At 42.3% G+C, this 23,817-nt stretch overlaps 1 pseudogene; it reads left to right on the top strand.

The window, feature by feature from the left end:
• Positions 1-20,532: 20,532 nt before the first annotated feature.
• Positions 20,533-23,087, top strand: LOC136508256 (cyclin-A3-2-like; annotated as a pseudogene).
• The last annotated feature ends 730 nt before the right edge of the window (positions 23,088-23,817 follow it).

Genomic DNA, 23,817 nt, shown 5'->3' with positions numbered 1-23,817 from the left:
TATGATGTCCCCTCCTTGGCACTGGCTCAACCGCCGTCCTCTGCCACCCATTGCCGTCTCGCCTTGCTGCCCCGCATCCACAAGCACCAAAGAGGAGAGATTCACTATATATTTTTCTTTTAATTATTAAGGCCCTCCACAGCATGTGATTGTATTGGAGGATGTCCAAAGAGGAGAGAGAGCACATCTGGGCATCGCGAAACTTTTGCATTTTAGGCCTTTTTGAAAACTTATCTTACCCTCAAATAGCACGGTCCCAGCTCTCGTGTATTTGGTATTTTGAATTGAATACCAGCTACATAAGGAATTTCACTATTCATAATCAAAGAGGCTTTATTTATAGGCAGGACAAAAAATACTGTTTGCAAGATAACCTCGATCTGGGTCCTAGACTGTCCTGTCGCCGTATCAAAATCCTTATCATATATCCCCTGCCTCTGTTGACCCTACCATGGAAAATGGAGTTCAAATGGACGGCTGAGGCCTGAGGTAAATTAGAAACCAAGAGGCCATGACTACTCAACAGTGAGCAGAGAGCACCATGCATGTGCTTGTGGAACACCCAAATGGCACACTCAACTCACAAGTCACAACTCAAAGTATAGCGCATGATGAGCCTGAGATGCATGTATTTTTCTCGAACCGGAGGGGATCCCCCATTTCCATTAAACGGCATTAATGGAAATACATCATGTTTAAGAGTTTCCAGAAGATGAACAGAAAAAAAAACAGAAACTAAGAGAGGCTACTTCCTTACGACCAATACAACCACCTCGAGCATCACAGATTAACAAAAGCAGCGTTTAAGACGCAGACAGAAGTAACATTCTACAGATTTGCCAGGACCACAGATCTGGCACACCAAAAAGAAGGCAGCGTCTTTTTATGAATCAACGTAGAAACCTTGCTTCAATCTGGAACCCTCTTCTTGTTGAGCTTCAGGTTGCATCCCTGTTGTCGCTATTGTCCTCCAGGCCGGAGCTGCACATTACTTGTTTTCTTCTTCTTCACCAGCTTCATCGCAATCTGTAGCATGGTGTTGATGCCAGCCTCCAGCGCTTCCTTATCAACATCTGGATAGAGGCCTGCCCAGTAACTCATCAGGACACACGCATAACACACAATAGAAGCAGGGTCATGTATTGTTTTGCCCTCAAAACATATTTTGTTCCTAGTTTTCCATATGGCCCAACGTACTGCAGTAATACCAAGAGTGTGATATTTTTTTAACCATTTTTCACACCAAACCCAAGCTTGTTCAAGAGATTTAGGAATATTGTTTGCTCCCAAACTTAAAGCAATGATAGCCCATACGGCTTTAGCAACACTGCATTGGAATAAAAAGATGGTTGACAGTTTCAGCTTGACTACAGAAATAACAGGATGGATCACCCTGCCACCTCCTTTTCAACATATTATCCTTAGTTAAGATGGCATTGTTCAAAACTAACCACAAAAAAATCTTAATCTTAGCCGGAATTTTACCCTTCCAAACTTTCTTATGATAAGGTCCAGTATCATTCTTAGTTAGAGCGTTATATACTGATTTAACTGTGAAACGCCCATGACAACCAAATTTCCAAGTGACTATATCATCACCCTCACAAAGTTGTACACTAGCAGCATCCACAAGAATATTATCCCATTCTACTCTCCAAATGTCAACTAACCATCTTGTATAAGTTACCAATTGAGGATCAGACTTGAATTGAAATACAGTCAACTCCTGTTGTTTTGACACATGGCAAATAAATCAGGGAAAAGTAGATATAAGGGTTGATCATATAACCAGATGTCTTTCCAAAAAAGAGTTTTCTGCCCATTTCTAACTTTTATCTTTCTTCCTTGCAAGTAGATATTTCGGATTTTCATCAAGTCATACCATATAGGGGAATCTATCTGCCTATGTTTCACAGTACAGACAGATTTATTTTTGATATACTTGTATCTTATAATCTCTTGCCAAAGCCCTTGTTCATTTTCAAGTTTCCACCACCATTTACAGAGCAGACTGAAATTCATAAGTTTAATGTCCTTTATTTCCAGGCCTCCCTTTTTCTTGCTTTTACAAATCTTAGGCCATCTAACTAAATGGTACTTCCTTCTATTCCACCCCCCACCCCCCCTTGCCAAAAGAAAGTTCGTCTAAGTTTATTCAGATTATTCGCCACCGTTTTTGGCAACATATGGATAGACATTTGATATATGGGAGCATTATTGAGACTAGAATTAATAAGGGTGGACCTCCCTGCAATGGACATTGACCCCCCTTTCCATACAGCCAACCTCTTCTTAGTCTTTTCTTCTAAAGGCAGATAGTCAATAAGGTGCAATCTACTGGGGCTAATAGGGACCCCCAGGTATTTAATGGGAAAATTACCAATCTGACAATTAAACATTTCAGCATAGAATGTGGTCCAATTTTCCTCATCATTTAATACCATTATCTCACTCTTGTGAAAATTTATCTTGAGGCCTGCCATTAACTCATACATATACAAAAGCAACTTCAAGTTTCTTGCCCCTTCAATCGGCCTGTTCACTGGTTGGATTCTGGGCTGGTTTGGGCTGGCTAGTGCTGATTTATTGTAAGAGGAAAACACTGTTGCCTGGCTGGTTTGGGCTAGCTGAAACCAACAAGCGAACAGGCTGAATGTTGTGATCAAGACATATAATCGTGTCATCGGCATATTGAAGAACAGCCACTCCTTTCTCAATGATATGATCAATAAGACCATAGAACAAATCACTCGATTGAGCTTTCAATATCATCCTAGATAAACCATCAGCCACAAAGTTGAATAAAATTGGGGATAAAGGGTCCCCTTGTCTAACACCTTTATGGCTCTTTATGTATGGTCCAATTAGGTCATTCAATTTGACACTTACAGTCCCACCTGTCACCACTTGTTTTAACCATCTACACCATTTATGACATAGCCCTCTGGCAGCAAGGCATTCAAATAAAAAGCTCCAGCTCACCTTGTCATTTGTCTTTTCAAAGTCTAGTTTGAAAATGATCCCAACTTGCTTTCTTCTTTTAGTCTCATGCAGAATTTCATGTAAGACCATTATACCATTCATAATATTTCTTCCCTTCATAAATGCAGTTTGATTGGGATGAATCAATTTGTCAGCCACATGTTCAAATCAGAGAGTCAATGTTTTTGTGATCAATTTGTATAGGCAATTATATAGGCCGAAATTGTTGTATCTTGGTTGCATTAGACACCTTTGGTAATAGAGTGATTACTCCATAGTTAATCCTGCTGATGTTCACATTTTTATTAAAAAAGTCCTCAAACAGCTGTATAATATCATGCTTAATAATTCCCCAGCACGCCTGGTAGAATTCTATTGGGATTTTGTCCGGTCCAGCAGCCTTGTTTTTTTCCATTTGATCTAATGCATTTTTAATCTCTGACTCAGAGAAAGGTTTGCATAGATCATCATTTTCCTCATGTGATACCTTCTCGAGTTTATCCCAAAGGCTCTGATCAATATGAATGTTATGACTCTCCCCTGGTCCAAAAGATCAAAGTAATAGTCTGTGGCATGTTTTACCAAATTATCATTTCCTTCTATGGTGTTACCTTCACTTTCCAGTGAGATAACGGCATTTTTGCTCTTCCTCCCATTAGCTATTCTGTGAAAGTAGCTTGTATTATTGTCACCCTTCAGTAACCACTGTTCATGACATCTAGTATGCCAGTATGTTTCTTCCTGATCTAGTAAAGCTAAAGTTTCTGTAATTAACTTCATTTTTCTATGCATTTGTTCCGTATTAAGACCTTCTATCCCCTTAATAGATTCCAAATCAATGAGTTCCTCAGAGATAACAGCTCTCTTTTTTCTTAGCTCTCCTTGGAGATTAAATCCCCAACCCTTGAAGTACTGTTTTAGTATCTTCAATTTCTATTGAATTTTATCCAATCTTTTACAATTGTATAAAAGTCTGGATTGTTGAGCCAGCCCGACTCAAATTTGAATTGGAGTTTTTTAATCACTTGGCCAAGTCCACAGGAGAGAATCAAAGGCTTATGGTCAGTAACCTTTGGAAAGAGATCTTCGCATTCTTTATTCACTAGAATTCTGTCCAGTTTTTCCAAAGTTGGGATCTCCTGATTATTAGACCAAGTATAACAGCCTCCAGACATATTGATTTCTCTCAACTCATGAAAGTCAATCAGGGTGTGTACACCACCCGGTTTGTTTTTCTCACGAGCAAATCTTATGATATTGAAATCTCCCCAATCAAAATAGGGTGTTAAACATAGAATTATTTACATATTTATCATCATTACGATGTGAGTGGTATAAAAACCATAACCCCCCACCCCCACCCCCACCAACATGACGCCACCGCCCCCTCCTTGCACCATCGCGGCCACCTCCTCCTCCTCCACCGGTGCGGCCACCACCCCCTCCTTTCCCTCTCCGATCTAGTCTAGATCTAGAAAGGTGGGGAGGTGGGGCTTCCACTGCGTGGTGGTTCGTCAACCTGATGGCGCAGGCCGCAGGTCGAGCGCCCCCTAAAGCTAGGATTCGAGGCAGGCCATGGCAGCGCCGCCGCTGGCACGGATTCGGGCGGCGTGACGCGGATCCGCCAGACGCGGGCAGGGCTGGCCATGGCGTCCTCCCAGGATCCGACGCTCCCGCCGCCGCCGCTGGAGCCCGTCGTCGAGCCGCCCACGTCAGAAGCAGTTGGCCAAAAGCAGTTGTGCAGATATGTGGGCTTTAAGGCCATCCTCTACGTGCTTGTTCAGATCACTTGATGGGCATCTATTTTAAAATAGGGGAGGGTCGTCATCTCCAATAATGTATGTCTTGCATCACTGAGGCTTCAGTTGCATCACTGGCGGTACAAGCGTTAGATTACCAACAGTTTGGCTGCACAGCTGTTTGAAGCCTCAGTGCTAATTATCAGGTACTTGGAACAGATGGAAGCCAAATCAAGATAGTCAAGGATGGTAGCCAAATCAGTTGTTTGCTGCAGCAGTTTGGTAAGCTTACTCATTCTTATGATTTTCTTTTCTGTTTGCAGCATAAAGCCATTGATAGGGTGCTTGCAGAGGTGAAAGGTTGGAGAGCCAAGTGGAGTGTGGAGAAGAGTTCTGATCTAAGGTGCTGCTTCACAGGTAGGGATATTTTTGCTGTGTTCAGCTGTGCTTCCTTTCACACTTGTCATACTTCCTTTCAGCTGTGCTTTTGAACAGAAACTAGTGGATATGCCAGAAGATGAATCTGCCAAATATTGTGCCGAAAACCAGATAACAAGGCAAGTTCATGCACCTAGGTGAAGTAGTAGCGAAGTTCTGTCATAGCTAGAAACTTACTAGACATGGTTAATTGCAAACATGCTGCCTATACTTCTGTTACTCATGTATGACCTATGATACCTGTACTTCTGTTACTTCTATTCATACCTGTATGTAGGTTGGCAGATAGCAGAATCCAATGACTTGAATATTTCCTAAGAAGATTATTAGTTACTAGAGCTTCTTATCTTAGTTCGAGTAGCAAGTAGGTTTACTTGTAGTATGTTGGTGGGGACATGTAATATGAAATTGCTAATTAGAAGTGAGTACTATATATAATTAGCAAGTGACATGTATATAAGACCCTGGCATTAGGGATTTTTTTTTTTGCAAATCGTTATCACAGACGCGTTTTGACTAAATGCGTCTGTGAGAACTCCTTACACAGACGTGTGTATTCTTCTCGCAGATGCGTGTTTTGTTCATTACAGTCGCGTGTTCGCGTATGTAATAAGACATTATTACAGACGCGTTATGGCAGACGCGCCGAAGCGCATCTATAATGTGCTTCAACGCGCGTCTGTAATGTCTTTTTTTACATAGTGAGACCTCCTTGTTACTCCTACTTTTCATTCAGTCTCCTTCACGTGCATTCAGTACGTATTATTTCTATTAGTAATAGTAATAGTAACTAAGTAGTATATTGACATGATGCACTACAAGCTCGCCCGTGGGAGCTAAGAAGACCGTTGCACTTCCTCTATCTCAGATTATAAGTCATTCTGATTTTTTTAGAGAGTCAAAACATCTTAAGTTTAACCAAATTTTTATAATAAAATAATAATATTTATGATACTAAATAAGTATCATTAGATTCTTCGTTAGTTATATTTTTATAGTATACATATTTGATGTCACAAAATCTTTGTAATTTTCACTATAATTTTAGTCAACCGAATACCCCCACACTCCTGGTGTTGGACTGCACCCAACTAAAGACAATGTTGTGAGTGACCAAGTCTCACATTGTCATCACTATCACTAAAGAAGGTCACAATGTTGTACCACAAACCAAAGAAGGCGTAAGTCACCAAGTCCCACTACCAAACATCCACCCATTCCAGTGTACGAGCACATAGTTTCTCCATGTAGTAGGAGGGGGTCTCCTAGTCCCCCACACATTGATACGGGCTGCTCCACATCACCTTTGGAACCGCCATGAAGACCACCGTCTCCATCAGATGATGGATATGATCTCAAGCGTTCTTGAAAGCAACCTTCAACTGTCATGGCTACTCACACCCTCACAATAGTCGGATCACTCATCTATGTGTGTCTCTTATGCCAACACATGTATGTCGAGGAGGAGGGGAGGGGAAGGTTGTTGCCAAGGCGCTGGCGAGCAAGCAACAGGGGAACAATGTGCTGGGCCCTGGAAGGGCTGATGGCTCTAGCTACTGGAACTCGACGCATCCACAATGTGTGCTCGAGAGTGTGGGGCTAGGTTGGATGATCGACACCACAAAGGTCGTTGCCAAGGGGGGAAGTTAATGTATGGCACTGCAGCGAATGCTAGGGCATTGTGTGGTGTGTGCAGAGATGTTGCCTAGGCATCAGGTATGAGCACATGCAGACGCCCTAGAGCATACTACCGTACGATGCCACCAAATACATTGCTTGAGGAGGATGATAGGGCTACAAGTGGTCGTTGGGTGGTTAGTGGTGGCAACGGATAGGTGAATGGGATTATTTTTGGAATCCACTGACCACTAGCACAAGCTTTGTTTGCTAGAAACGATTGATGCGTGTGTTCCAAGCAAGACTGGCTAAGGGGTATCTTTTGCACTAGATAGGCCTAGCAACGAGCATGACACATACAACCAAACATGACTAAAGTGCACCCAACTGGTTTAGGGCTAAGTGTAAGTGCATCTAGCACTTTAGTGGGTTTTGGTAAATTGAATGACAACACAATTAAAGGTCTAATAAGTTTGCTAAGTGTTGAACAGGAAATTGAGTCTATTGCATATACTTGTGGGGTGTGTATTAACAAGTATATACAAGGTTCAACTAGTACGCAAACTTGATGATATGCCACATTGTGTTAAAGTGAATGCCAAACTGTGTATTGTTGTATTAAAAGTTTTTGGAAGCAATCTAGTTTAAGCAAAAGACAACAATGCAAATGGAATCAATGAAATGGCTTCTATGTTGTGGGATATTATAGCATCATGTGAAAGCAAACATACTTGGTAAATGACAATGTGTAGTGGATATAAGTCGGTCTCTACATTGGTTTGCTTACATGGATGAATATATGAAAGATCAATTGGAATGTCAGGCCAAAATGAGAAGGGAATAAGGAATCATGAATTAGCTTGACCATATTGATGTTGATCCATGTATGTCTCTATGTGAGACAAACTGGAGCTTGATTGATCTCAACATTCATATCTAGAAAATATTCAAGCAAGGATCAAAATATTGAAGAAATGTTTTTTAATGGATGCTTAATATAATGTGACTTAAGTATGACTTGATAGGGTGAAGATAGCAATGAAAGGGCTTTGAGGTACTAAGCGAAGATGAAGGGCAAGCGACGGCTTGGCAACCGAGGTACCATGGCTAAGGTGAAGAAGAGAGTACTTGCATTGAGTCAAGGTACTAATCAAGCTATGAGGAGTCATATTGTGTTGAGGATCAAATTATTAGTGGAAGTGACTTGAAGCCATGAAGGTGAACTCATATGCATGGAAATGGTTCAAGTCACATAATCAAGGTATAATGAGAATGAGGAAAACATATTCAATAATAGAAGTTTTCAATTGCCAAATAAAGTGGTAACCAGGTCAAAGGCATTTACATTCTTTTATGCTTTGAATTTAAATTTAGGAAAAGCCATACTATAAAGAGGGATTCTAGTACAGTTGGTCAACTGTGCAACTAGATGCTCAAAACTACAGATCTATATTCTCTTACCTAGCCAAAGCAGCCAGCCAAAAATCTCCAGATTCTACCTATTTTGGCTAGGGCGGCAGTGCCGCCCATAAACGACCGTTGGGACCCAAGAGGTATAAATACCATTTGAGCCGGCCCACAACAGATATCCTTCTTCTCCAACGGTTTAGTTTGAAACTGAACAGACCAAAGCTCACCTCTCTCTCCTCTATTGTTGCTCCTTCATCCCTCAAGAAAATCCTTGATTCCCACCATCAAAATTTGAGAGAAAAAGGCAGCAAAACTCGATTGGAGAGAAGATCCATTGATTCTCAAAGTCTAAGAGCATTTGGTTCATGTTTGGCCGGCGATTCTAGGGTTTGTTACTCTTGAAGCTTGCTCCTAGCCGGCTAGGCGTCGCCCTTGTGCTTGCCAACTCGTGTGGCAGCCTTGGGCGGTTTGTAACCTCATCCTACAGCTAAGAAATTACCCCTCACTTCAAGAGTTCATTCTCTTGATTTGAGAACAAGGGCAAGGCAAGCCTTGGTGGCAAGCCAATCCTTTTGTGGATGCCTCAACAACATGGACTTAGGCAAGCCTTGGTGGCGAGCTGAACCACGAGATAAATTTTGTGTCTCGCGTGCTTCACTTTGTGTTCTTGCTGGTTCAGCTCTTTGCTAGCTGTTGTTAGGGTTTGGTAGCTCGATCCTCTCTTGTATGAGATTTCTATGGTATCCAGTCTTCGAACTGGATTTTGTCTTTCTGTTGCAGGATTGAGCAGCTGAGAGGGTCAGGTTACTATCTATGAAATCTCAACACTGTCTACTTTATTTTTGAAGAGCGGCAGTGCCGCCCTTTGTTCTAACAGAGTTTCGAGTTGAATTTTTACAGGCCTATTCACCCCCCCTCTAGGCCTCCTAGGCGACACCAAGGTCCTTTCAATTGGTATCGGAGCCTGGCTCTTAATTTCGGGCTTAACCGCCTTGAGAGAACGATGTCGACAAGTGAGGAGGTATCTCTAGAACTTTTACTTTTAGATGGCTCAAATTATACATCTTGGTCTGCTAGTGTGCTTGATGTTTTTAGGACCATGGGTCCTCAAATAGAGCAGATTGTAGATGTGAGCATTTCACCTCCTCATGATGATTTGATCTACCTTTCTAAAGAGGAAGTGAAATGCTTACAACTCAATGCTCAAGCTGCTAATGTCTTATTTAGTGCTTTGAGTGAAGATGCACTTGATGCTGTCATATTTGGAGATGGTGAACCGCTTGGTGATGCTCATATCATTTGGACCACGCTCAAGGAAATGTATGGCAACTCCAAATGTGAAGAGAGCAACCTCTCATTGGAAAAACCACTTGAGGAATGCTCAACTTCATCGACAAATGATGAGCCTCAAGTGATTCTCTCAAAAGGCCTATTTGATCATGCCACATCCACTTCCTCGCCAACATATGACTTATTGAATGGTAATGAAATAGTTGGTGAGAACAATATTTTTACATGTGGTACTTCTACTTTCTTTAGTTCTTGTGAGACTAACATTTTGAAGGAAGAAGAAGCTTATGATCGGTGGAAGCCAAATGATGAATCCACCTTACCAAGAAGCTCAACTCTCTATACCACTTCACATATCGGTCTCATGGCAAACAAAGAGAAGAAAGTGGCAAGTGAGAGTGAGAGTGAGAGTGACAGTGACAGTGGTAGTGATGATGATGAGATCAATCAACACCTTGCACATCTAAGCAAGAAAGATAAGTTGATAGTGATCAAGTTCATAGAGAAGATTCAAGAGCAAGAAGAAGATCTCTACAAGCAAGAAGAACTTCTCATTGAAAAGATCAAATGCTTGGAGAAGTTGACCAAAAAGCATGAAAAGCTTAAGTGCTCTCATGCTAGCTTGGTCCAAAGGTATGAAAACTTGTTAATTGAACAAACTCATACTATTAACTCTCTATCTTGTGTTGCTCAATTAGAAGATCAAAATTATATGCTCAAAGACAAGTTGGAAAGGCTTACTAGCAAAAATGAGAACTTTGCAAGAAAGTCATGATGGGCTTTTGTGCTCTCATGAGAAGCTTATGGAGTCTCATCTCATGCTAGAAGTTGCTCATGAGGTTGTGGTAACAATGGTAAAATCATACCAACCTCACACTCACAAATGCACATATACACAAGTTTTATCTATTTTATCATGTGCTAACAAGTGTTGCTCTCAAGCAAGCCAACCTTCCATTGAGCATGAAATTGTAGAAACTTGTGATGATTCCATTGCAAAAGAAAATGAACAGCTCAAGGAAGAAGTTGAAGTGCTAAAAGGGGACTTGATTCAATGGAAGGGCAAGTGCAATGCTCAACCTTCTCAAGATAACCATGAAGACATGGTGAAGAAGCTCGAGAAGGGATCAACCGATGCATGCATCAAGCCTTATCAAAAGCGTTACAAGTCCAACGATGGCAAAGTGAAGGGGATACTTAAAGAAGTGCAATCTGTCTAGAATGCAGTAGTTCAGCCAGCTGCACAGACTACGGTAGTGCCGCACCTGGACAGAACAGGAAAGTTCCCAAGGCCATCAAGGTGCAACATCAATCAAAGAAGACTCTCATCACTTGCTTCAAGTGCAAGAAAGACGGTCATCATGTCAGAGATTGCCCCTTGAAGAAAGAAGAGAAGGGCGTGAGCAAGATCCAAGAGAAGAAGAAGATGGCTCATGTCAAGTTCTCCAACATGGGACACAATGCTTCTATGTGTTCCAACAAGGTCGATGATCAAACCACACTTCCAAAGAATACGACAAGAAGAAGCAAGAGGAAGTGTTATGGTTATCATGAGAAGGGACATGAAATTGGCTCATGTTCTAATAAGAAAAGTGAAGGCTTGTCATCATCAACAAAGAGGTTCATTAGCAAGGTAGCAAGCAAAGTGCAAGAAGAGAAGGCTAGAAAGAACAAGAACTGCCTATGCTACACTTGCAAAGGAAAGGAACATTTAAGTAAGGATTGTCCCATGGGTAACACTTCTAAGCTCAACTTGTCAATTGATTTAAATATGCTTAGGAGGCCTAAAAATGACACTTGTGCTAGAAAGGTGATTGGTTCACCATGTGCTAGCACACAGGCCATTTGGGTGCCTAAGTCTCTTGTGACTAACCATAATGGACCCAACATAGTTTGGGTACCAAATTGTGCTTAGTAAGTGTTGTAGGTACTTGAAGGTGATATAAAGCTTTGGGGTGCTTGAGCAAGTTGATTAAAAATATTCACTCAAGCTATCAATTAATTCACATTGCATATTCTTATATGGTTGACCCAAAGATGAATCAATGGAAATACTTCAAACTTTATATTCGCCTCGATAACTAGTACCTAACCCTTGCTAGCTAGCCACTTGACATGTGTAGTCTCTAATAGTTCACAAATATATGTGTGTTTGTGAATTATTAAGAGTGGCTAGAGTACTTCAAGTCTAAGTGAATCATTTGCCATATGATGCTTTTAATGGCTCTCTAGTAGAGCAAGATCTTATTCATGTTGTAGGAAAGGAGGATCCACCATGTGAAGCAATCAAGCAAATGGCTATAGGCGACATTAGACCACAAGAAGATCGAGCCACTGATGATGAGGATCTACATGATGTTGCTGCATAAATTTCCGCTGACGTACTCCATCAACAAGGGTAGCACTCACCCATTGAAAATTAGCAGGGCGGTAGTGCCGCTCCTGAGGGCGGTAGTGCCGCCCCATCCACCTCAGCAGCAGCTCCTTCAACTCCTACTCCACCACTTCAAGGGCTCAACCTGGAGCCTATCTTTGAACAAGAAGAAGCTAAAAGTCCAGAGGAAGAACAAGGAGGTGTTGAGCATCCAAGGCTACGTCACACTATACAACAGGATCACCCCGTTGACAACATCCTTGGGAGCATTCGAAAGGGGGTAATAACTCGTTCACATTTAGCAATTTTTTATCAATATTACTCGTTTATTTCCTCTTTGGAACCTCTCAAGGTAGAACAAGCACTTGGAGATCTAGATTGGGTCATGGCCATTTGTGATATAAGACCACAAGAAGTACATGCTACAAAAGTGGAAGCTCTTCAAGTTGCTATTGTACCAAATTCCACTGACAACTTTGATGCAGAGGTGCAGCACACTCCTGCTGCAAATCAGCAGGGCGGTAGTGCCGCACCCAAGGGTGATAGTGCCGTCCCTCCTACATAGTAGCAGCTGACTTCACTCTAGTTCATGGACAAATCTACAACCTTCATATGTGCAAGATGAAGATGAAGAGACCACCTCATCCATTACAATCAAGAAGGGTGGTAACATCTAAATCTCAAGTGCAATTTATTTGAAACTAAACTCCTTTGTGTCTTGTGTAGCCACTTAGGATAATAGAAGCACTTGAGGATATTCATTGGTTGCTGGTCATAGAATAGAAATATGATCAAAATTGAATTGATCATACACACCAAGCAACATAGATGACTTGACCTTCCTTTGTGGACTTCAAACCAAGAAAAACAAGATGAAGCAAGTTTATGTTCGTGCATATTATGAGTTGGTTTGATGGATTTGGAATCTTGGTACCCATTGAAGGATACAAGTAGACTTCAAAATGGCCAAGAATAAAGAATCAAGCTCAAGTCAAGTAAAGGGACTTATTACTCACAAGTTAAGAACTTCCTACTTGATGGAATCTTGTCATATGTTAGATTGCCAAATTCTCATTCTCATCTTATGGGCATCTACATGCTATAATGGTTGTGAGTATCTCTTAGCATAGTTCAAATTGATTATACTATTGTTGCCATGACCTAGACATAGAGTGAAAATCTCAAGTTCTTAAATGAATAAAGTGCTATGTGAGAAATTCAAATACTTAGAGCACTTATAAAAGAAGACTTTAATCTATGGCTAGAGTTGTGAGACTAATCTTTCTCTCAAAGTGATTTATGTAGTCTCACTAAATGAGAATGTGTTTCTCAAATAGAGTGTGCTATTATATGAAGGCTATTAATCCAAAACTATGTGATGTATTTTCTCTCTAGCTAATTTAGATTAGATTTGTCTATGTTAGCCACTCACCATAATATGGCTTAAATATGCCCTTTGGACTTAAATGACCAACCATGCACATTTACATTTCCATTCCACTCAAAAGAATGTGCATGAGGCATCAAGGGAGATTTAGTCCATGTTATGAGGTTTCTCCATTTTGGTAACCCACTTGTCATCCACATATAAATGGTTACTAAATGGAAAACTAGTGCTTGTGTTACTAATGTCTTCTTATGATTGAGCTTATTCATAGAAAATCAATAAGAAGATGTTGTGCTAATTTAATTCACAAGCTTAAAGGTTATTCTTCACCTAAAGAAAGATGTTACTGCTAAAGGCCATTTAGATCAAAAGTTTCAGTTTCGCTTGACTCAAGTTTGAGGTTGATTTGAATAAGCTATACAAGAAGAATTCACAAGATTACGAGTGTTGATGAGAGGACTAAATGGATATAACATCTTGTATGTATTCTCAACTGAAATCACCTCAAAAGATTGGACAGGAAAAGAAGAAGAATCATCAATCATCAAATCTATCCAGAAAATTGTAAATCTAAGTTGACTGCCTTCAAGCATGGATTTGGAGACTCAAATACTGATAAATTGACCTGGAACTTTGTGAGCATGCTATACACATCTAGTACTTGTTGTTGTACAATTGGTATGGAGATTGGTTTTGAAGAAAATCAGTTTTGAGTTGGTTTTTGTCAGCTTCAATAGTGCAGTTTTAGATTTGAGTAGTTCTGGTAGAAAATTATTTTCACTGACCAAATGGAGTTCAAATGAGCTAAATTTTTTAGAGAAGTTAGAGGACTCATAGATGCAGATCTCTATCAATTTTCATGCATATTGGGCTAGTGGTCTGAGAGATATGGATTTCTTTTTCCTTTCTGAGGATGACATAATATGAAAACTGACTTAATGAAATTAGATTGCATTGTGGCAACAAGATTGAGTTAGCTCTCAAATTGGTCATGAAGAATCAGTAAATATGAGAAATATAAATTTGGTCTAAAGGAGTTTCAATGAAAGAAAAGAACTCACACAAGGGTCCAAATAAGTTGTAATCAGAGTACAAGCAGCAGCAAGTGATTGCAACTAGTTGGAACAAGAAGTAATCAACTGAGACTATTGAATTGCAAGCAGTTTTAAGGAGTTCAAATCAGTTGAAGTATAGTGCAAGTCACTCCCATGACCTCATATTGTTAATGTGCTTAAGTGAACTTTGTGTACTCTTGTATGCACAAATTTAGGGGGAGCTTAGCCTATATCTTGTGGGATTATTGGTTTCTTTCAAGTGTTTGATGTGCAGTCCCATACATGGAAAAAGGAGGATGGGTAGTTCCTTTGGATTCTCTAGGTGTTTCACAATTATTCTAGGAGGTCTCAGTCTTTATAAATCAAATGCTCCTGGTTTAAATGTTGAATGTTCCAATCCTTTAAATGGACCTAGATTTGGATGAGATGGAGAAAATAATTAAAGAGTGGGCTTTCATTGCTATTTCTCCTCTCTAAGTGCTCATCAAGTACCTATGATCCATCCCATTGATCTCCCAGGATCTTATCAACAAAGAGTGATAACTCCTAGTTCATAACTTGCAAATTTCATGAATTTTACCTTTGCTCTCTATATGAGTTGCTCTAGGTAAAGAAAGAACTAGGAAACTAATATGGATCTTGGATGATCACAAGAGCTCAGTTTTACCACATTTCATCAAGTGAGAACTATAGCCATCCAAATCATTGAAGTCTCACCTATGATGGTCATATCAATGAAAATTTATGTGGTGATCTATCTACCTTGGTGGTGGTATGTTTTCTTGGAATAATTTCAATTGTTGCAAATTTATCATGCCTTGACCAAGATATAGGATGAACTTTTCTCGACTCTTAAACCGATTCTAGTGCATTTCATAAGTAATTCAAGCACTTGATGCACATATTAAGGGGGAGCTCATCCTATGCCTTGTGTCTTTTAAGACTAACCTTTTCTTCTAGTGAATTTGTGTAGTCTCTTGCTGAGAATGAGTCTCTCATGAGTATGCTACATTGACTTAATCCAAATTGGTTATCTCTCATATTCATTTGGATTGTATTTTTATCTCTTAAGTAGCTACTCTCTATAATATAGCTTAAATTCCTTTGTTTGGACTTAATTGACCAAAAGTGACTATGTTCTTGCCTTCCACATGTATATGTATGCACTATCAAAAAAAAGGGGAATTTAGTCTATGTTATAAGGTTTTGCAATTAGTGATCTACATGCCTTCCACATCCAAAATGATCATTAGTTGTGAAATTCTCTTGTGCAATTTAATGCTATCTCTTGTCTTTATGAGCATTTCTTAGGTGACATTATGAGATACGGGCATTCATTCCAATTGGCATCAACTGGTGAAGATCCTTTCAATGGAACAACACTTGCACTTGTTGATCTTGAGATTTCTCTTGGTTGGGCTGGATAGCTCTCGAAACAAGCTTTCCAGAAAGTCCAAGATCACTAAAAACAGAGTTCGGAGTAAAGAGATATGATGTTTTCTGTGAGGTGGCCTGTGCTGTTTCTGAGAGCTGCGGCAGTGCCGCGCATAAGGGCGGCAGTGCCACACCAGTACAGGTCTTGATGGCTAGTTTTTGAACTTCAATGACTAGTTTTGGTTTTGGGTGTATATATACTCATCCCACGGCCCCTGGACTAGCTGCTGACAACCAAAACATTACAAAGCCTTGTGAAGACTCTCTTAATTGGTGTCATAATTATGAAGATCATATTTCAATTGGTATTGATTGATAATCTTTAACTTGGTATATCAAGAAATTTGTCTTCAGCTGATATCTCAATATGATAACAAGAGCTAGAAATGGACTTTCAATTGATATCAAGCACAAGTTTATGATATCTCCTTGAAGATGATGATGATGAGAGATGGGCACAAATAAAATTATGTTGCATAAAGAAGTACTAGTCCCATAAAAGCACTAAATCCAAGTATTGAAATCATCTTCATGGTGGAGATTATAAGGCTTAGAACAAAGGTATATCACTCCATGAACTCATGTATTACCTTTGTGTATCTAGGCCTTTACATGCTAGTGTGTGCATGTGTATGCAATTTTTGAGTCACACCATAAGTTTGTTCTTGTGGTGGCGATTAAAGAATTCTTTAGATATTTGATTGATACCTCGTGTGGTGATGGCATAAGTTTGTCTCATGTTATACTGTCGTCTAAGTGAGGTATGAGCCAAATATGCTAACATCTCAAGAATCTTGATCTAAAAGTTGCATACTTTGTTTGGTAGAAAATAGGTGAGAAATCACATATGCTAAATTTTTACCTACTCTTGCCCTCACTTGTCGACCATCATTTCTTTCTTTTGATGGAGAGATCCTTTTTGGAGATTAATGCCAAAGGGGGAGAAATATTGGGGGAGAATATAAGGGGAGAGAGATTGATATGAGGATAAAAAGGGGGTAAAGGAGAGGCATACATATAAGGTTTAAAAAAATTATGGTGTGTGCAAGGATAGTTTAAATTGATGCTTTTGATAAGGACCATTTATGGTAGTGTGTGGCATTCATGCCTTGAGTGATGCTTGTTTTCTTCTGTGCTGGTCAGGCAGATGTGGCAATGCCGCCCTCTGCTGGCCAGCAATCTTTGAGTGCATGAACTGTCATGAGCATCACGGTTATCATGTTACACCTTGCACCCCATAGATGCTAAGATATAGGGGAGTTCCCACACTTAATCTTAAATATGTGCATTTGGCATTTGAGGCCAAAATTTGAATTCCTTCAATGCACACATTTAGGGGGAGCTCACTATATAATAGGATTCAAAATCTTAATGTTTATCAATATCTTGTAAGCTTTAGTTGTGTTGTCATCAATCACCAAAAAGGGGGAGATTGTAAGTGCATCTAGCCCTTTAGTGGGTCTTGGTAAATTGAATGACAACACAATTAAAGGTCTAATAAGTTTGCTAAGTGTTGAATAGAAAATTGAGTCTATTGCATATACTTGTGGGTTGTGTATTAATAAGTATATACAAGGTTCAACTAGTAGGCAAACTTTATGATATGCCACATTGTGTTAAAGTGAATGCCAAACTGTGTATTGTTGTATTGGAAGTTTTTGGAAGCAATCTAGTTCAAGCAAAAGACAACAATGCAAATGGAATCAATGAAATGGCTTCTATGTTGTGGGATATCATAGCATCATGTGAAAAGCAAACATACTTGGTAAATGACAATGTATAGTGGATATAAGTCGGTCTCTACCTTGGTTTGCTTACATGGATGAATATATGAAAGATCAATTGGAATGTCAAGCCAAAATGAGAAGGGAATAAGGAACCGTGAATTAGCTTGACCATATTGATGTTGATCCATGTATGTCTCTATGTGAGACAAACTTAAGCTTGATTGATCTCAACATTCATATCTAGAAAATATTCAAGCAAGGATCAAAATATTGAAGAAATATTTTTCAATGGATGCTTAATATAATGTGACTTAAGTATGGCTTGATAGGGTGAAGATAGCAATGAAAGGGCTTCGAGGTACTAAGCGAAGGTGAAGGGCAAGCGACGGCTTGGTGACCGAGGTACCATGGCTAAGGTGAAGAAGATAGTACTTACATTGAGTCAATGTACTAATCAAGCTATGAGGAGTCATATTGTGTTAAGGATCAAATTATTAGTGGAAGTGACTTGAAGCCATGAAGGTGAACTCATATGTATGGAAATGGTTCAAGTCACATAATCAAGGTATAATGAGAATGAGGAAAACATATTCAATAATAGAAGTTTTCAATTGCCAAATAAAGTGGTAACCAGGTCAAAGGCATTTACATTCTTTTATGCTTTGAATTTAAATTTAGGAAAAGCCATACTATAAAGAGGGATTCTAGTACAGTTGGTCAACTGTGCAACTAGATGCTCAAAACTACAGATCTATATCCTCTTACCTAGCCAAAGTAGTCAGCCAAAAATCTTCAGATTCTACCTGTTTTGGCTAGGGCGACAGTGCCGCCCATAAACGACCGTTGGGGCCCAAGAGTTATAAATACCATTTGAGCCGGCCTTCAACAGATATCCTTCTTCTCCAACGGTTCAGTTCAAAACTAAACAGACCAAAGCTCACCTCTCTCTCCTCTATTGTTGCTCCTTCATTTCTTAAGCAAATCCTTGATTCCCACCATCAAAACTTGAGAGAAAAGGCAGTAAAACTCGATTGGAGAGAAGATCCACCGATTCTCAAAGTCTAAGAGCATTTGGTTCATGTTTGGCCGGCGGTTCTAGGGTTTGTTACTCTTGGAGCTTGCTCCTAGCCGGCTAGGCGTCGCCCTTGTGCTTGCTAACTCGTGTGGCAGCCTTGGGAGGTTTGTAACATCATCCTGTAGCTAAAAAATTACCCCTCACTTCAAGAGTTCATTCTCTTGATTTGAGAACAAGGGCAAGGCAAGCCAATTCTTTTGTGGGTGCCTCAACAACGTGGACTTAGGCAAGTCTTGGTGACGAGCTGAACCACGGGATAAATTTTGTGTCTCGCGTGCTTCACTTTGTGTTCTTGCTGGTTCAGCTCTTTGCTAGCTGTTGTTAGGGTTTGGTAGCTCGATCCTCTCTTGTGTGAGATTTCTGTGGTATCCAGTCTTCGAACTGGATTTTGTCTTTCTGTTGCAGGATTGAGCAGCTGAGAGGGTCAGGTTACTATCTGTGAAATCTCAACGCTGTCTGCTTTATTTTTTAAGAGCGGCAGTGTCGCCCTCTGTTCTAACAGAGTTTCGAGTTGAATTTTTACAGGCCTATTCACCCCTTCTCTTGGCCTCCTAAGCGACATCAAGGTCCTTTCACTAAGCCCCAAAACGAAGGACCTCCTAGGTAACTTTGTTAAACCAAGTATCTTTGGGTATATTTTCTTGATTCCGTGGGTGCTTACACAAGAGTAAGTGTGTGTGTTTTTTTTAAAAAGAGACACGGGTTAAGGGTTAATTGGATTATTGCCGCTACAACTATCTTGGTAGGAGATATGCGAATATAATGGTAGTTCTTCGATGGGGCACCCGGTTCGTTTATTCGTTTAACCCACGAAATATACCGTGTACCGTAGGGGCGGATCTATATACACTGTACATGGTGCGGGCGTACCCACAAAAATATCAAAAAACAGTGATTATGATCACATTTTCACCATATTCGCACCAATACGGTAAAATCCTATGCACCCACAAGACAAGCACACCTTCCTCGCATTTGCTCTAGCTCCGCCCTTGTTGTACCCAGGTAGCCAAAAACACAACAAACGAACATAGGACGTGCTTGGTTATTTGCCCAGCTTGCTTCACCTCACCGACATTGGCACCGAGGACCTTGCCAGCATAAGGCTATCCGCACTCGTCGACCTCTATTTCCATCTCTTAAAAGGAATATTCTATCCTAATCATCGAGATTCTCTACTCTATACTCATTTCTTCTACACTCGTATTATCTCTATCCCATATTCTATATCCATTATTCCATATTTTATTCCTCTCTCTCCCCTTTTTCTCTCTCCCCAGCTCTCTTTCTCTCTCTCGTAGGAACCTCGGGAGGCGTATAGCGGCCGGCAGCGTGGCCTCCACAGGTAGCGGCGCGCGCGGGCCGCTACCGTCACGTGCCGCATGCAGGTGCGCGCTGCGCGCGATACAGGCGCTGCTGCGCCGTTTGCAGGCCTGTTTCCAGGCCGCGGTGCGGACAGCCTAAGCGAGCCTTTGGCTTTCTTCAAGTAGCAAGGCAATCCTTGCTTGCACAAGTCCCTAGAAAAACTAGGTTGACTTTCAAACACACCACTCACTTGATATTCTGACTTGGCAAGGTTAGTACAGTGTTTTTTGGTAAAAAAATCAAGCACGCCCAAAACAAATCGAGTATCCACGTCAGCTGGGGCTGGGCTATGCACGGCCTCCTGGAGATCGGGGCCGAGGCCGACGCATCGGCGGCCCCTCTCATGTCATCAGAGAGCCGCCAGGGTGGGGCCAGGTCGCCATGAGGTAGCGCTGCCTGCTCTGCTCCTCGTGTTCGTGCTCGGCCGGACTGCTCGTGCGCCGGCGACCGGGCGACGCGTACGGCGTACCAGCTCCTGCCGAAAGCCCAAAGTGGCGGTACACTGTGGTGGCCCACGCCTCGGATTTTCGGAAATATTTAATCGCCAGCCGTCCCGCCTAACCACACTCACACCCACACCGTCACGGCGTCACATGCTGCCGGCCCCCTTTTCCCCTCACAAATTTTTAATTTTTATTAAAACCACGGGCCGCGCCAAAACAAAACAAAAAAAACAGAGAGAGCGAAAACCCTGGTCCCCTCCGCCCGCCGCCGCCACCACCACCGCGCCTCCGCATTTCAGATCAGGAGCCAGAGCGGGGACAGGGGCGCGCTGCTCCCGCCGGAGACCCAAGCGAGAACCGCCGCGCTCCCCCTCCCTTCGCTCATTTTGAAATCGCGTTTTGGCGGCCTCCTCCTCTCTCCTCCGCAGCCTGCGCTCGTTACTTAACCGTCTCGATTTGTTCCGCATTTCGGCATTTCCCCGTCCAGCCTAGGCAGACCTGAGCCGAAACCCTAGCTAGGGGCCCGCGCCTCCGCGTCCCCCTTCCCCCGCCGCTGACGAGGCCGACGATGGCGGACAAGGAGAACGCAGCTCCCTCGGCGGGGGCCCGGGCCGCGGCGGGGCCCCGGCTCACGCGGGCCGCGGCGAAGCGCGCGGCGGCGGCGGTGCTCCGGCGGAGGGTCCCGGCGACGCCAAGCGGAGGCGGGTGGCGCTCGGGGAGCTCCCGGCGCTCGCCAACAACGCCGCCGCCCTCCGCGCGCCGTCCCGCCCCGTCAAGCCCTCGACGCCCGCGTCCAGGCCCGGGAGGCACGCGAGGCCCGGCGCGTCGGAGGCCCGCGGGCCCGCCGCCGCCGCCGAGGCCGAGCGCTGCGCGTCCTCCTCCCCGCCGCGCGCCGCCGAGTCCAACTCCGCCTCCTTCTCCGCGCCGTGCGCCACCGCTGACAACGACTCCTCCGCCTCCTCCTCGCCGCCGCGCGCCACCGCCGCCGCCGCCGGCGGCGGCGCCCGCCGACCCCCAGCTCTGCGGGTCCTACGCCTCCGACATCTACACCTACCTCCGCTCCCTGGAGGTACTCCACTCCGCTCCGCTCTCCAACCCCTCGCATTTCCGCAGATTCGACGCATCTGCATTGGGGCTCGTCTGATATGACGCTGGCTTGCTACGGATTTGGGGCTGCGGGTGCAGGTGGAACCGCAGCGGCGGTCCAGATCCGATTACATCGAGGCGGTGCAGGCGGACGTTACGGCCCACATGCGGAGCATCCTCGTCGACTGGCTCGTCGAGGTCGCCGAGGAGTATAAGCTCGTTGCTGACACGCTCTACCTCGCCATCTCCTATGTCGATTGCTTCCTCTCCGTCAATGCGCTCGGCCGTGACAAGCTGCAGCTCCTTGGCGTTGCCTCCATGCTCATTGCTGCGTAAGTGCCACCCACATTGTGCCCTTTGCTTCTAATTCTGGGGCATTGAAGAATGGGGATTGATTCGGGTCCGGTGCTTGCAGGAAGTACGAGGAGATCAGCCCGCCTCATCCTGAGGACTTCTGCTACATCACAGACAACACCTACACCAAAGAGGAGCTCCTCAAGATGGAGAGCGACATACTCAAGCTTCTCAAGTTCGAGTTGGGCAATCCTACCATCAAGACCTTCCTGAGGTGGCATGCCCACTGACCCACAAGTTCATATTTTCATGTTATTGCTTAATTTCCATCTGAACATGTTGGCTAATAGAATATCTGCTAGCACATGTCTTTTGTTTCGCTGATTTCAGGCGGTTCACAAGATCTGCTCATGAAGACAAGAAGGTTGCTAACCCATTCTGATTTATCATATCCAATTGTTTTCTTCTTTCAATGTGCATTGATGTCTGATGTTTTTCTTTGCATCCTTGTTGCAGCGCTCCATCTTGTTAATGGAATTCTTGGGGAGCTACCTCGCTGAGTTGAGCCTACTAGATTATGGCTGTCTCCGGTTCTTGCCATCTGTAGTTGCTGCTTCAGTTATGTTTGTTGCTAGGCTGACCATTGATCCAAATGTCAATCCTTGGGTAAGGAACTGAAGGATCTTCTTGATGCCTGCAAAGGATCTCTCTGTTTCTCAAGGCTCATTATCCTTCATTTTTTTGCATGTAATTATAGAACACGAAGTTGCAGAAGATGACAGGCTACAAAGTTTCTGAACTCAAGGATTGCATTGTAGCCATACATGACTTGCAGCTCAACAGGAAATGTCCATCATTAATGGCAATTCGAGACAAGTACAAGCAACACAAGGTATACACATCTTCTAAAGTCTAGTAATCTTCCTTGTATATGAATGTTAATGTCGTAATGGCATTGTGAGTCTAACTCTCCAATCGTTTGGAACAGTTCAAATGTGTGTCAACGCTTCTTCCCCCTGTTGTGATCCCTGCTTCATACTTTGAAGACTTAGATGAGTAGCTGCTCTTGGAATGGCACCACTGTAAGGCTAACAATCTGAGCTCTCCTTGAGCTCTTAGGGACAGGGGAGCATAACTGTGTGATGAGCTTCTTCTTCTCAGTTAAGTAGGGTGCTGAAAGCTATTTATGAGAGGTTCTTTAGGAGTCGCCGCTGAGTCAGTAGTAGTGAGGCCAGGCATGCTCTTGTTTTGTGAATTGTATTCTTTGTATCATATCCTAGTCACATCTTGCCTTGGTCTGTTGGCCACAAAATGTAATGTTTGATACGTTCGACCCTTCCATCTGATTGATCTCAGTAACAAATTCTGTTACTTTCCTGCCGTCCAAAAAAAGAATGCAATTCTAGCACAGTACGGAGTTAAGTATCATGAGTTTGACTAATTATATATAAAAAATGTATACATATTCATTAGATTTGTCATGATATATTTTCATAGTATACCTATTTGGTGTCATCAACATTAATGTCTTTACCTATATATAGTATATATTTGGTCAAACTTTAGGTACTTTAACGAAGAATGTGCCTAGAATTGCATTCATTTTGGGACGGAGGTAGTACCTGTCAAGTGTGTAATATACCTACTTTTATATGCAGGGACTTGTACAGCTAGAACAAATTCAGTATTATGCTTATTTTGGACAGTGGTAATATATGGTTTTCTATTTGTTGCAACTGGTATTGTCTAAACCAAATCATAGAGGCCTGTTCATTGCTAATCCCTAATCATTAACACATGTACATAACCTATGGTCGGAGCATCTTTTGACTCTGGTTAGAGATTTAATTGTACTCATAATTTAAATCTATGGAGATATTAAAAGTGAACACTGACATATCACAGATCAGTAGTTCAGGTAACCCCTGAAACATGCCATGTGTACAAGATGCTGGTCTCAGAATCTCAGGTGGAACATGGATGTTTGTTTGCTGCATGCAGCCCAATTATCTGCTTTACTCTGATGCCATCATGCAAATATATATTTGTTCTGATAATACTGCGTATGCTGGTTTGCCCAAACGGGCAAATTACCATTTTG

The sequence above is a fragment of the Miscanthus floridulus genome, chromosome 15 (genome assembly GCF_019320115.1).
Source record: "Miscanthus floridulus cultivar M001 chromosome 15, ASM1932011v1, whole genome shotgun sequence".
Lineage (NCBI taxonomy): Eukaryota > Viridiplantae > Streptophyta > Magnoliopsida > Poales > Poaceae > Miscanthus > Miscanthus floridulus.
The sequence above is the reverse complement of the archived record's forward strand: the minus strand, read 5'-3'. Positions and strand labels throughout refer to the sequence as shown.